General features: G+C 40.9%; 1 protein-coding gene across 4 annotated transcripts in view; it reads right to left on the bottom strand.

Annotated features, from left to right (window-relative positions):
• ARID1A (AT-rich interaction domain 1A) overlaps nt 1-15370 on the bottom strand; it is a 72113-nt gene that overhangs the window by 54657 nt on the left and 2086 nt on the right. The window lies entirely within an intron of this gene.

The raw sequence follows: 15370 nt of genomic DNA, 5'->3' as shown, positions 1-15370 counted from the left end.
GACATGAGCACCCACAGATTTTGGTATCCTTAGGGGTCCTGGAACCAATCCCCCACATTTACCAAGAGACATCTGTATATACAGGGTTAGGTACTATCCACAGTTTCAGGCATCCACTGGGGGTCTTGAAACATATCCCCTCCACAAATAAGGGAGTACTACCAATCAAGGCCAGTCCTAGGCAGTGGTTTAAAAGCTCTGCTCCTGAAGTGCCTTCAACTGCTCAGTTTCCCCATCAACAGACTAGAGACAACAGTAGCACTATCAGGGTTGAATGAGTTAAATTAAAAAAAAAAAACAAAAAAACCAAGAACAAACACTGTTCCTCAAATCAGCTGGACATGCTCCAGCCTCAGAGCTTTTGCATTCACAGATCCCTCTACCTGGAATATTCTTTCTTCTCCCAGACATTAGTATAGCTCACTCTTTCATGTCAAATATCACATCAATGTGGCCTTCCCTGGTGAATCCATCTAATATTTTAATCCTGCACACTCCTATACTTGGTCCCTGATTAATTTTTTTTCTGAGCACATATCACTAACATACTACATTGGTTTACTTATTTATCTTGTTTAAAGTCTGTACCCTAGACTAAAATATAAATTCTGTGTGTGTTCACTGGTATATCATCTAGCACCCAGAATGTTAGCTGTTATCATCCCACAAGTCCCAGAGCTTAGAAACCAAAACAATTAAGGTCTGTCCCACACATAAAAGACCAGAAGCCCAAAGTGGCCAACTAGAGGTTAACTGACAATCAAATAAATTAAGGTTATATTTTTTAAAAAGGAAAAAAGTACAGACTTTGACACCACTTTGAGAAAGTCACTTCATTCCTTGGCACCAGAACGACCTGTAAAACGGGGATTAAAAACTGTTTAACAGCCAGGCACAGTGGCTCGCGCATGCAGTTCCAGCTACTTGGAGACCTGAGGCAGGAGGATCACCTGAGCTCTAGATTTTGAGACCAGCCTAAGCAACACAGCAAGACCCTGTCCCTAAAGTAATTTTTAAAAATTAATAAAGCCTACAACTGTTTAACAAAGATACGAGACAGTTCAAATGATAAGTATGTGAAATGTTTGTTACAGTTCCAGTTCACAAAGCACACACACAACAGATGACCTCCCTTTCTCCATTCTCAATAAGAGAAAAGGCACGAAAAGGCAGAATGGGGTGGAAAGCAGAGTTTCAAAATACCTACTTAAAAAACAGGACACCACCAAAAGGATTGGCCAGTCCAAGTCTCAAGTACCACCTACTTTCAGTCTGTTCTCCCAGAGGAATTTGTTCAATAGCTCCTTCCAAGAATCCTGACAGTACAGCCAATAGTTTTCAACTGGGGCAATACCAACCACGGAGAAGTGGAGAAGTGTTTGAAAATAAATGTATGAAAGTGCCTTTTTTGGTTGTCACAGCAACTCTGTAGTGCTATTGGCATTTATTACCTGAGGAGCAAGATGCCAAATGTCCTACAATGTAGCTCCACAAAAAGAGCCTTGTTGAGAACAATGGACGTTAGCCCATTACAACTCAGATGGATAACGTCCTGTAAAACTTGACTGGAGAGCAGTGAAGGGAAAGGGACTAGGAACTGACCAGTACCCATCCCAAGAGTCCAACAGTACAAAGCCACCCACTAGCCAAGGTAAGCATAAACAAAAATTTATTTTAAAAAATAGTTGGAAGATAATTTACCAAAGGTGGAATTTGTCTTCCAGTGTATTTATTGCTATTGTAATTGTATAGTTATTTGTGATTATTTGCTTACATATTTCTTCCCCAGTAGAAGGCACTCCAGGAAGGCAAGAATTATGAATCCTATGTTCTCAACATACTTATTACCTGATACATTGTAAAAGCTCAACAAGTATTTGTTACATTAATGTAAGCAACTAGCATATGGTAGAGGTTTTTCAAAAAAGATTTTGCCATAGGACTTCTTACATTAGTGAGTCCCCAACTATTTTATTTTATTTTTTTCCTTTAGAATTTAGAGGCTCAGTTCTCACTACACTGTCCAGGCCAGTGTTGAATTCCTGAGCTCAACAGATTCTCCCACCTCAGCCTCTGTGGTAGCTGGGACTACAGGTGCTCACCATCACACCTGGCCCAACTATTTTATCTTTAAATTAGACAACATTTCAGCAACAGGCAATTAAGTGAGTTTTTAAAAAGTTCTTATCCTGAAAATTCCGAAGAAATGGGAAATATGATCAAAGTCTAGGAAATCTTGATCGTATGCAAAGAAGACAGGTTGGTATACTGCATCCCAGCACATGCTCAGAAATTTAAAACTTAAATAATGTATAGACCTTGTTATCCACATGAGGTGATACAGGTTGATACCAGAAAAAGGTGCTTTCTCCCACAAACCATCCTCTGATGCTTCTACTAGGAAAAGGACTTTGGTGTGGATGGACCACAAGCCCAACTGAATGGGGCAGTTCTTTTTAGGTTTTCTGCCCTACTTATTTGTCATTATCTATCATTAAGTCATATGCTACACTTAAGGAATACATAAAGGGGCAAGGATCCTATAACCTTACAAACAGAGCTTAACCCAGGAGCACACATTCCAACTTTTCAGTAAAGACAACGTTGTTCTGAATCATACCCAGCTCCTCTGATCTAGTTTCTAAAATACTCCTCTCTCTCCCTTTCATATTAAACTGATTTGCAGATCGGTGCTCAAAAACAAATAAACAAAAGTAAAGGCAAAAACTGCCCCTAGCCACAAAACTTCAAAGCCTCATTTGCTTTCTCTTTAAAAAAAGCTCTCATTTCCCCTAACTCTGAGCTTGGGCTGGTCTTGTATTAGTTATACAAAAAAGAGCCTAAATTTCTCTAATACACAGTTCTACCTCCTGCCAAAGTCTTTTCTTCTATACTAAAAAAGGTATCTGTGACACATCACTGAGTTGTAGGGACTTAATTTACATGCAGTCAGGGATTCCATTTGTCATCATGCTTCTGCATCAATCAATCCCATCAAGTACTATATTCTGATAAAGACACCAGGAAGTACCGGCAATGCTACTGTGTTGATTTCATTAATTTCTAGGGCCGACTTGGACTACTTCCTCAAAATACCAACCTTTCACTAGGTCCCCCTAAGTCCACTCTAACAGGCACAATGAAATAAGTTAAAGAATGGCCCAGGGCACAGAGCCAACCTTATTAAGATTATAGGTGCCTCCAAATCCTCAGGTTTTAAGCTCAGCAATTCCCTGAATGGAAAACCAGAGTCCTAAAAATTCTCTAGCTCTTTTCAAAGCTTCAAAAGTATGTTGGCATGACCAACCTCCTCTGCACCACTGTCCAGACAATTGTGTACGGGAGACCCCGGCTTCATGATTTATACCAGAAATACACAGGACCAGACCAAAGTCATCATCTGTCTTTTCAGAATCTTACTGTCTCTCTTCATTTGTTATTTCTGGCCAGTAAATCAAATTGGGATGGATACTAAGCTATAGAAATCTAGCCAACTTTTAACCCTCTTCTCCGTACCCACCCCCCTCCTTGGTCTACCTTGGCTCATACATTCGCTTAAGATTGTTCTAGTTAGGGCACAGAATTTCCCTTTGGTAAATGTGTCTGGGTGAATAAACCCAGCTATCTCAATCTTATTTTATTTTAACCCAAAATACCATAATGAGACCACACATTGGTCACTTGAGGTTTTATGTTGGAGTTTTAAAGAAGCCAATTTAAAGGAGCACTGGGAAAACAGAGGATTCAAATCACAAACTGGAAAGAAAAATAAGAATGTTACAAATCTGTCCTGTGCCAACAGAACCCCAAAAACAGATTAAGGAGGGTTAAGAATCTGTATCCAGACCAAAGACAATAAATTGGAAAATGAGAAGAGGTAGAGACCACTTAGGAACTTGTTTATTAGTTAGTTGGACATAGGCACTTCCTGCCTGTAGTTAGCCAGGCTTTTCCAACAGAGGTAAACAGATACTACAAATGTTAATCAAAACGATAACTAATCTGAAAGTGGTATAAATTGCATCTCCAGTCCTTTTAAATTGCATTTCTAGCATTTTAAAAGATATTTTACCAGCTCTGGTGTGGTAAAGTTACTGTGGTTTCCATGTGCTTTGCATTCTACTAACACATAGTTAGCACCAAAGGAGAATGAAAAAGGAAAAAAAAGAAAACAGAAAAAACAAAGCTAAAAGGCAGGGGGATGATAAAGTGAGTTTAAAATCCACACACACACACACACACACACACACACAAAACATAAGACTTCCTACTAAAGTATTCATCTGTACATACAAATATCAAATCACAGATCAAACATACTGCTTCCTGGAAACCACTGCCTTCATTGCTCCTGGGTCACAGTGATTACAGCTACACTTCTCAGTCAGGAGAGAAAAGAGCCCTGGTAGTAGGATATTTGCTTTTAATGGGAGGGTTAGAGAAACCACATCAGGTTTTCAGAAAGCCCAAGTGAACCAGAATACTGGTTCTCCACTTGGTCTTTGAGCTGTTAATGTTTATTACCTGACCATTTCAGTAACTTCCATTTCTGCGCTAAGCACAATCCTTATTAATTAAATCACACAACTAGAGACAGTTCTTAGCTCAAATGTCTACTCCTTAGAGAGGCCTCTGCCTCATTCACTCCAGAGATGGGGTGACTTGTCAGGAATCTATTAATACTTAGAGGCTTTATTTGCTAGAACTTCACAAAGGACACAAGGAAAGGAATTCAAAGCAAAACTCAGGCTGGCCACTAAGGAATGGGGGATGAGGGAGGGAGAAAAGTCAATAAAGATGGCCTACAGATCACCAAATGTCCTGTTCCGGCCATCATAGGCAGAAGGAACATCATGGCATTTTTATTTCATTTTAAGAGACAGGGTCTCACTCTGTCATCCAAGCTGGAATGCAGTGGCATGATCACAGTTCACTGTAGCCTCAAACGCCTGGGCTCAAGGGATCCCTTCTGCCTCAGCCTCTCCAGTAGCTGGGACTACATGCGTGTACCACTACGCCCAGATAATTTTTTTTCTTTTTTTGGTGAAGATGGGGTCCCATCCAGGGTGCTCTCAAACTCCTGGCTTTAAGCAATCCTCCTGGGTCTGCTGAGATCACAGGTGTGGGCCACTGTGCCTGGCCATCAGGGCATTTAATTAGAGCTCCAATACTGACCATTAAGTGGCATTTTCAAGAATCATTTTGTGGCCAGGCATGGTGGCTCATGCCTATAATCCTAGTAACTTTGGGAGGCTGAGGCAGGACTGCTTGAGGCCAGGAGTTAGAGACCAGCCTGAGCAAGAGCCAGACCCTTTCTCTACAAAAAATAGAAATACTTTCTGGGCATGGTGGCACATGCCTCTAGTCTCAGCTGCTTGGGAGGCTGAGGTAGGAGGACCCTTGAGCCCAGAAGTTTGAGGTTGTAGTGACCTATGATGACACCACACTGCCCCCTGGCCGGGGAGAGAGAGTGAGACGCTGTTTCTAAAATTAAAAAAAAAAAAAAAAAATCACTTTCTTAGTAAAGTTTACTATATTGGTCATACTTGGAGATCACCATAGTCAACATTCTAAAATAATCTTTTCCATCTTCATCAAACTCCTAGGACCACAAGCCCAGATTATTTAAGAGAAATGGAAGGCACTGAGTCCCCAAGTCCTATAAACTCTCTCTGAAGGTGAGGGACTGGCATGTGAGCATACGGCAAAAGACAGAAGACAGTTAAATACAATCCAGGAGGAAGACCCTCACCAAGAATCAAATCTGTCAGCATCTTGATCTTGGACTTCCCACCCTCCAGAACTGTGAGAAATAAATGTCTCTTGTTTAAGCCACCTAGTCTATAGTACTTTGTTATAGCAGCCCAAACAGACATCCCCCCCTTTTAACCTTTTCTCCACCTAACAATACCTCCATCATAGGAGGGGCACACACATAAAACATCAGTCTACAGTATAATTTAGAAGAAGTCTGTCAAGTAATTCAGATATACCCTGCAGCCCAGGTGAGTGTAAATGCCTAAATCTAGCAGTTCTCAAACTTGAGTGTGCATTAGAATTGCCCGGAGGGCTTGTTAAAACATTGCCAGAGTTTTGGATTCAGTTGGTCTCCAGTGAGGATTTGCATTTCTAAACAGGACCTACTAATGCTGATGCGGGTGGCTGAAGACCACACTGAAAGCCACTGCACTAATTACTAATTCACCTCTCAAGCTAGAACGGGCACTTAATAAAATTTGTATTTTTGTTTTAAAAAAAAAGCATTAATAGCCAGGCATGGTGGCATGCACCTGTAATCCAAGCTACTTGGGAAGCTGAGGCAGGAGGATCACTTGAGCCCAAGAGTTTGAGGCTGTAGTTCCCTATGATAGCGTCTGTGAATAGCCACTGCACTCTAGCTTGGGCAACATAGGGAGAAATGTCTTTTAAAAAAAAAAAAATTTTTTTTCAAAAAGCATTAATATAACTGAGATGTGGCTAAGAACTATGGGATACATTTTTAATTCAGTGAAGACCAACACTGTCTTTAACCACTCAATTCTATCCCCCTCTCAAGCAGGGGCCTCTACCAATCAGGAGTAATATTAGGATTTTATTTGACAAACTAATAGTACTTTCACATATCTTATTCAATATTCACTACAGCCTGCCAGGTAGATATTTTTCCTCATTACATAGTTCAGAATTAGAAAAGTTAAGTGACTCACCTAAAGTCATAAAGTCAAGTCCACTATGAAACTTTGAATGTGGCACTTAACTTTGTGCATTCACTTTCGCAAAGTGGCAAATTAAGACAATAATCCCTGCCTCTCCAGCAAGTGCCCCAAGTTTCTGGAAAGTAAAATCACTGCAAATATTGTCATAATGCAAGTCACTCTCATGTGGATCAAAGTGAAGGACTCTATCTTAGAGCCTGAATCCCACCCCCAACCCCAAAGATCCCTCTTGAGAAAGGAGGCTATCCAAACCTGAATTACCAAGAGTTTCACACTCCTGAACCAATGCTGGACCAACGTGTGAACTCTACCACCTTAGGACCAGAACAGAATGAGCAAAGCTACAAGAGAGAAAGACGTATGTATTTGCCAGAGAAGACATAATAATAAGCATCAACTAATTCCCAGCATTTCTGCCCAGGTGACTTGTTCTCTAAGGACAACAGAAAGCCTTAATGTCTGCCCCAGAGAAGGGAAATCACTGGGCAAGAAGAGCCCAAAGACATATCGGTTTCCTCCAAAAGGCAGCACCCAGCACCATGTAGCCTTTAATCCTCTACCACACGGGTGAACTTGTACTATCCTTAAAGTCAAATTACACCAGGCTTGAGTCAACTGAGAGTAAACAGCTGGGCCTAATTGTACTCATGCCCAGCAAGCACGTTGTGACCTCAAGGAAAACAGGAGGAAAAGTAAAAACACCAAGCACACAACAAATGTTTTTAAATGGCTGATTATCATACCGGCCACCCAAACTCCTCTGCTGCTGTCAGACTGGTGCTAGATCTTGGGGGAAATGGGAGTTCCTTTTAACAGAGATGCCTATAAACAAGCAAGCTGAAAGCTAACAAATTTGAGAGAAAAGCATACAAAAATCTTGGCTGCTGCTGATGAGGCACAGAAAATCATGAATGTTCCAGTGCCAAGGGAGGAGGAAGTCTAATATCTAACATTGCAGACTTGGGAACATAGAAACAACAAAGCCATAAGGAAGCCCAAATGCAAAAGAGACAAAAAAGGCACATGGCACATTTCCTCTTCATATGGGTGGCAATTCAAGCAATGCTCTGGGCCTGCAGAGCACTTAGCCCGGTCCCCAAAGCCCCTCAGTATTTAATATCAACATAACTTCCTGGAGGGCAACAAAAATCTGTCCCGGATTACTGGGTGATTTCTAATATGTACCATAACCAACACTAAGTCAACATTTTAAGGATCAAATTTCCTACTCTGCAGCACATTGGAATGCATTCTTGGCATTAGACTTCCTCCCATTTCAGTCCACCCTTAGAAAATGCAGAAGCCACTGGGAAATAAAGACTCAACCTGTCCCAAGACAGTATTCCAGCTATGCATAAGTGACTAACAAAAACAAACAGAAGTTCACTCAGACATCCCTTCACATTCAGTAAACAACTAATTTCATCCATTTAAGTGGGAGGGGCAATTTTTGTGAATACTCAAGGAAATTAAGTCAATGTTCACCCTAACCTGGATTCCTCTAAAACCTAGAATTGGCTAAGAAGTTCATCTCAAGCCCCTACACACCTGCTGTCTATGGCAGGTGAACTACAGTGCCCAATTCTGAGTTACTAAAAAGCCCCTTTTGCAAAATGCCAAAATGACAAGGCAAAAAAGAAGTTGGAAGCAATATTTCTAAACCAGAATCTGTGGTCAAGACTCCATACTTCTATATTGGAGCAGTGTAACCCATCTTCCTTTTCCAGGTGAAAGCACTGTGGCAGCCTGGCACTGGGCACCCTATGCATCCTCAGCTGTTAAGCATCCACTGATGGTCCTTGACAAGCGACAGACCCAACCACACATGGACTAGTAGGTAAAGAGAAATCCAAATGACCACATTTCAGAGGCTCCATAAGGAATAAGCATGTGTTTGCCGCATTTATGAGTTTCTTGGCCACAGCCAATCTAATCAAAAACAATATTAAAGGCCACTTCTATGAATAGATAGGCAAACTGCCTATGTGCAGGCTTTCCCAACCCAGCCATCTTAACATAAAGTCTAATCCAAGCAACTCAGCTTGAGCACAGCTCCCAGCTCTTCAGAAACAGCAGCAGCCTAAGAGTCCAACAGGTACTTTGTGACTCCTGTTTTGTTTAAGAAAGGTCAACTAACTCTGCCAAGAAAGAAAAAGTCCAGGCTCACCAACAAAGCTGAACCACCATCACATCACTGTAGAGCTGTCCAAGGCACTCTGAAGGCGACATGACCTTCCAAACCCCAAATTACTGCAAAAGAGCCCCTGAACTGTCCAAGAACTTAGCAAATTGTACCAAAGGCCCTACATGACCACAAGAAACACTAAGACCCTGGAACCACTCTTTTTCAAGGAATTTTATGGTTAGGTTCCAAATTCTCAAAGTCTCTAGAACACTGAGACAACCACAGGTCTAGGGATGGATGTGCAATTTGGATTCTATAAAGCCTATGTAACTTAGAGTAGAATTATGAAAAAGCAAACTAATATTTTAACTTTCCCCTTCTTGAACATTTAGCTTCACAAATCAGGCCTCCAAAAAGCTGTTCCAGGTTAACCCTGCCCAATTCTGATTGAGCCTTATTCTCTAATTCCTTCAGCCCATATATTTAGTTTGGTGTACATCCATTTATAAAACCTTGCTTTGCAAGTTTTTCAGATGTGTGCACATAAGCATGGGGAAAGCATGTTTCCCCAAGAAAACTAAATTCCTCTGAAGCAGATATTGCCTCTACCTTTTAAATTCCTTCCTAGTACCTAGTTGGTATTACTACATAGGGCATAGGGCTATTTCCCACGCCCATTGGAACCTCTAGATCTCCCTCACTTAGAAATCATGCTCTCGATAAGTCTGAAGTTCTAAAAATCTCACCCACCATCACGATACTGGGGAAGACCTGCACCATACTGAGTAAAACCAATGTCAGTATCAACCTAAGTTTTTGTATTTTAAGACAAGTTGATAGCCTTTGGTAAGTTAGCTGACCCCAAAAATTATGGTCAGGGCCATAATTACATTCATATCCCCTGGTACTGTATAAACAGCTAAGTCAAAAAGGTGCTTCCAGAGGGCAAGCATGGTGGCTCACACCTGTAATCCCAACGCTTTAAGAGGCCAAGGCGGGAGGATTGCTTGAGGCCAGGAGTTCGAGACCAACCTGAGCAACATAGTAAGACCCTCTCTCTATATACAAAAAAGGACACTTTTAGACTCTAGTCTAAAATACACTTTTTGTGAAAAAAATTGGTCAGAGTCAGTAGATTTAGTTTAAAAAGACACTTTGAGAAGGTAAATCTGGTTATCTCACAGGGCCACCAAAGCAGAGTACCACAGGCAGACAGCTAAAATATTCACAGATTATTCTTCTTCCTCCATAAAAAGAATGCGTCACTGAAGGAATTCAGATATGTTTTTAATCCTAAAATGGCAACTTCAAAAACAAAGATTCTATCTGCTCACATAACGCACTTCAAATAAGATTTAGTGAGTCCCCAAACATTTGGACTTTGTACTGATCCAGGAACAGGGGTTAGGGGTATTAATTTTAATATGTATAAGTGCTACACTGAAGTCCAATAAAAACTACATAAATAACTCTAGCCCTTGGGTGGTGGGCTTATATTCCAGAGAGCAACAGCAAAACAGAGGCTGAGGATGACACTGAAGTTACAGTATCTTTTTTCTTCTTTCTCGTATTCCAAAAATGCAAACCCAACCCAAAATACATCAAACTATAAACCCTTTCCGAAGGAGCAAGGCTTTAAAACTCAAAGTCTCATAAACCAAGTTTTGGAGCATACTATTGAACCTTCAAACCTTTCCAAGCTTCTGTTTATTTTCACTAAGAAATTGCAATTGATTTTTAACAGGGCACCACATGCCCTGAACTTAGCACGGAGCCAGGGCCATGGAGGCTTCACTGCCAGGGCAGCATCTTTCCACTTTAAATCTTCTTTAGATCACTTATCTCCATACTCCCTGGCCCCTAGCACTACCCTCTTCCCTATCCCCAAGTCTTTTTCACCAATGTTATTTCACTCCACCACATGAGGAGACTAGCATTATCTTTGCTTGAAAACTGTTTATTAATTTGCCTGTCAAACATTCTATAGAGCCATTTACATCTTACTACAGAAACCTCCTGGGTACATATTGACAGCTCAGCAAGTATTTACACAAAGCTCTGAAACATTTGGTTCCTTTAGAGACGAAGAAGATGCTGTGTCAAGCAGAGAATTATCAAACACCTTTCCCTCTCTACCTTTTTCCTTCCTTTATAAAGGGAAGCTTCCTTCTAGCTCACCTCTAATATGCCTAAATTATACTTCTAAACTACTAAGCCAGGAGAGGAGAGAATGGAAATTCAGTGTGCTAGAGAAGAAAAAGAACAGCATTTCCAGGACCACGTGCAAACCACACCACACAGTTTTTTAAAAACCACGGGTATGAGAATAGACAAATGCATCTGTGAAATTGACCCTGAAACAACTTTTCCTGTTCCAATCTCAAGAACTTTTGCTCCCTCTCAGCAAAACTTACAGGGCAAGTCCAGGCACTCAGATTACAACCAACTGCCCAAACCAGACCTAGACCTGCCCCAACACCAGAGGAGTCTGGAGAGCTTAATGCTACCTCTCTACCTCCCTACCCTACAAATAGAGGTGGAGTGGTAACACTGAATTTATGAATATCCACTTCTCACCCCCCCGCTTCCACCCCCCCCCCAGTGTAAAGCCTCCTGGGGATCTTGAAGCAACTATTTTTCAAGTCTTGCTTTAATGAAGTCTACCTAACTTTTCAATTACTGTTTAGTGTTTTAAAACCACCAGCCAGGTGGAATGACTAATGACAAACAGATTAAGTTTCGAGGCAACAGTCGGTAGAGCTTTTTCTGTAAAGGTCCACAGACCACTGTGGCACCCAACTGTTCAGAGTTTGTTCCTCGGAATCCTTGGGAGATAACAGCCTTAAGTTCCTTAAGCCCAGGAGAAGAAAGATGGTCTCAAAACCCCTGACAAATAGACAGGAAGAAGCTGCCCTCATAACAAGCCAGTTATAAAAGCATAGATGGATGTGTAGCATCAGAGTAAAAAGGTCATGCAGATCACCAACTTCATTTTACTGATGAGGAGAAAATGAAAAACAGAGAAGGCAAATAACTTGCCCATGTCACACAGCTTAATCTGGAGGTGCATGTAGAACCTAAACTTGCTCTCTCCTCCTCCTCCTCTTGTAATTCCTGTGCTCTTTACCTTTCATCACTATGCAACACACAACTCAGCGTACATCAGTAATGCTAATGACCCATCCAAACAAGGAAAAACTCAGAGATAAAAGCCACAGGGAATCAGGACTCCATTTCAGACCCCCAGGTATCATAGCTCACTGGCAGGAAAGAACTATTCAGTACCAATTTATTTTGAATATCATATTTTAACCATACCTGCATGCTTCAGCTGCTTCTAGAATTTTGAGATTTTAAGCCAATCAATAAACCTTTTGGGGGGTGGGAATAGGGAAGGGCCCTGCCCATTACTTCGTTAGCCAAGTCTCACATTTAAAAAAAAAAAATTCACTAACCTCTCTGCAAAAGATTTACAGTAGACATCACATCCTACAGGAGTCAATCCAACATATGAATGTTTAAAGCAATCCAAGCCATCTTGTTACAGCAGGTGCTGCTTGTCATGATCACTCTGTGTCACACAAAAAGGAAGGGACCTAAAAAGTACTCACAGGGTCCGATGCACAAGAAGCCAACCTTGGTTCTTGGCTGCTTTCTCTCTTCTCACACCACCATCTCAACCCCTATCACCCCCAGTTCTCTCATGAACAGCAGAGAAACATGAAACCCCCACAACTAAAGTGCCATCTCAGTGTGGTTTTCCTGGTCCCTCCTACTTGAGAGAGCTCCAGGAGTCCTGTATTTCAGCCAGCCCAGAATTTCTGCCAGTAGGCATCCCCATAATAAATCCAGGATTCCTGTATCTGTTTCCCAGGAGTCGGAAATATCATTTGATATTTCCATAGCAGAAACAGCCAAACTTCTACAATCAAATCCAACTTCATCCTGTACTACTTATTGTATTCATTTTTTACCTTGATAAACTGGTACTACTCTCAAGGTATTACCACTAAAAGCATCCCAAGTAAAAAGCCTTACATCAAATTCAAGTGCATAGGTAACCTAAAATGATTTCATCGATATCAGGATCCAACACCTTGAGGCACAACACTACTTATAAAAACGGATAAAGGAAAAGTTTTTGTCTGCTGGTATCTTCTCACTCCTGTGAAAAAGATATATCCACAATACACGCACTTGCCTAATCTTTATTAAAAAAGTCAGAGTCAAGAGAACATTACCACCTTAGCTGCGTTAAGTCTCTGCAAAATATTCTTAATCTAAGACTAGGTCAGAGAAAGAAGGCAGCAGAGCAAGACCCTATCATTTAAGAATGCTTAGGAGCAGGGCATCCTGGTCTGAGAAGAGGTTTTATCAAGTAGCAAAGAGGAATTCAGAACAAAGTTTATGCACCTAGACTACTGCCACACACCTGAAGAAGTCCACAAAACTAGAAGTTGCACTGTTTCTTCCACAAGTGAATGCTAACCAAACCATTCCCTTGGTCTCCAGGGAGCAGGCAACTGAACTAGATAGGATGCTATGTTGTATGGACGGCTTAATCTAGTGATATTAAAAGAGATCAGAAAATTCATTCAAAGACAGCACAGACAGGTTTCTAAACAGGAACTGTATCTATTTCTCCTATCATTTACCCAGGACAGAACATAGTACCTAGCATGTAGAAAATGTTCAATAATGTAATGACTGAAAAACAGAAATCAATGTGGCAAAAGTTGTTTTGTTTTTGTTTTTTTAAAGTTTACCTAAGTATCCCCAAACCATTAGAATTCAAATCAATTTTGTTTTCAAATGAGCCTTGACTTATCCCAAATTATTCCCTCTAATAGTTTTCAGCCAAAACAAAACAAAACAAGGGAATGAAGGGAAGGGGATATGGATTATAGAATGACCCAGGGACAAGAAGATGACCTCTGTCAGATCAGAACCTGGGCTGGAAAAAGAAAAAAAGAGGATGCTGTCTTCTAAGACAAAACTTATTATTCTCCAGACACTAGAAAAACAATTTAACATTCCCCTATTTCTTGCCCAGATGCAGAACGTCATGGAAGATGGGGAATCAAGGCACAGAGCTCCAAGCCCACCATCTAACACAGCTATTTTCAAAATTTCCAGCTCAATGGAAAAGTAGAAAAGTAGCTCTAGGATGGGGAGGGAATACAACTAATTAGGCCATCTAAGTGAACAGAATCTCCTCCCAGCACAAAGGTACAACTGCTGGGGGGGGGGGGGGGGACCATGATCAGAGCTTTGCTCTTCTTTGAAAACATATATGACTCCATAGAATACCCAATATTCTGACCAAAGGACTGAAGACAGAGTATGCTGAAGAGGGAAGAAAAGCAAATAAAATAAAATAGAACAGAATGTATAAAAAGGTACGTGAAAGTTACAGTTTGTAAGCAAATCTTCCCAAGATATCTTTATATCTTGCAAGACAGGAAAAAATGGCACATACATTAAAATGGCCAATCTCTATTTCAAAGCTCTAAAATGACTGATGACAAAACAGAAAACTAGCCTTTTTTACATTCCAGGAACAAAAGGTAAATTTCACCAAACCAAGCTTTTAGGAAAAAGACGAAAGTCCCTCTCAAGACCATGAAAGGTATCAGCCTCCTTTTAAATTAACCTGCTATCCCGAAGTTTAATTAAAAAAAGAAAGTGTTAACAAGATTCAACATGTAAACAAAGAATGAGGCCAGCTTTCCTTAAAACAGAACACTTGAACCTAATATGAAATTTCCTCAGAAAGCTCCCACTTCTAAAAAGCAAACGAAACGATTTCTCCCCCCAATAAAGATCTCACATTTGCCACTCAATAAAAAGCCCAGTAAAATAATTTCAATTCTGCAAAGCCAACAGTGTCAAAATTACTCAAGACAAATGCATCTACAGAGCCATCAAAGAAGTCATTTATATAATCAGGAAAGTCACAAAACCAAAACAAACAGCAAACCCATTGTAGAGAAAAAACTCAGCTACTGTTCTGACAACACAGAATCCATTTCAGGCTGCATAAAACATAACAAGCAGAATAAATCCAAGGTACAAGCAAAATGCCATTGCCTCCTCTTTTGTTTCGGGCACAATGTAACAAGGGCAGCCTGTCTGGGGCTCTGCTCCTGCTGATACAGTATTGCCGCTTAAACCTCCCTCCTCAAGGTCACAGCCAATTTCAGCTCTGGAATAAAAGGCAGATAGTGGCAGCGATGGTTTGGGTTATCACTGGCAGAAAAGCAGAGTGTAAAAGTTTATGAGCTCATCAGGATTGTTGTACCATTACATCAGAGGCAATTATAAATGGCCAAGAGCAGGAGATGGGGAGCCAATCAGATCACAGATAGGATGTCAACCTAAGACCAACTGTCTCCTGGCTTTGACAGAAGGATTTTACCTCCATAATTCAAATCCCAAACCAAAGCAATCTGCACTTACTACTCCAATCACTCAGCTGTTTACCAGCACTTCCAGGGAGAAGCCCAGGCCACTGGGCCAGCGAAGCCCA

The sequence above is a fragment of the Eulemur rufifrons genome, chromosome 8 (assembly GCF_041146395.1).
Source record: "Eulemur rufifrons isolate Redbay chromosome 8, OSU_ERuf_1, whole genome shotgun sequence".
Lineage (NCBI taxonomy): Eukaryota > Metazoa > Chordata > Mammalia > Primates > Lemuridae > Eulemur > Eulemur rufifrons.
Note: the sequence above shows the minus strand (reverse complement) of the source record. Positions and strands in the feature narration are given on the sequence as shown.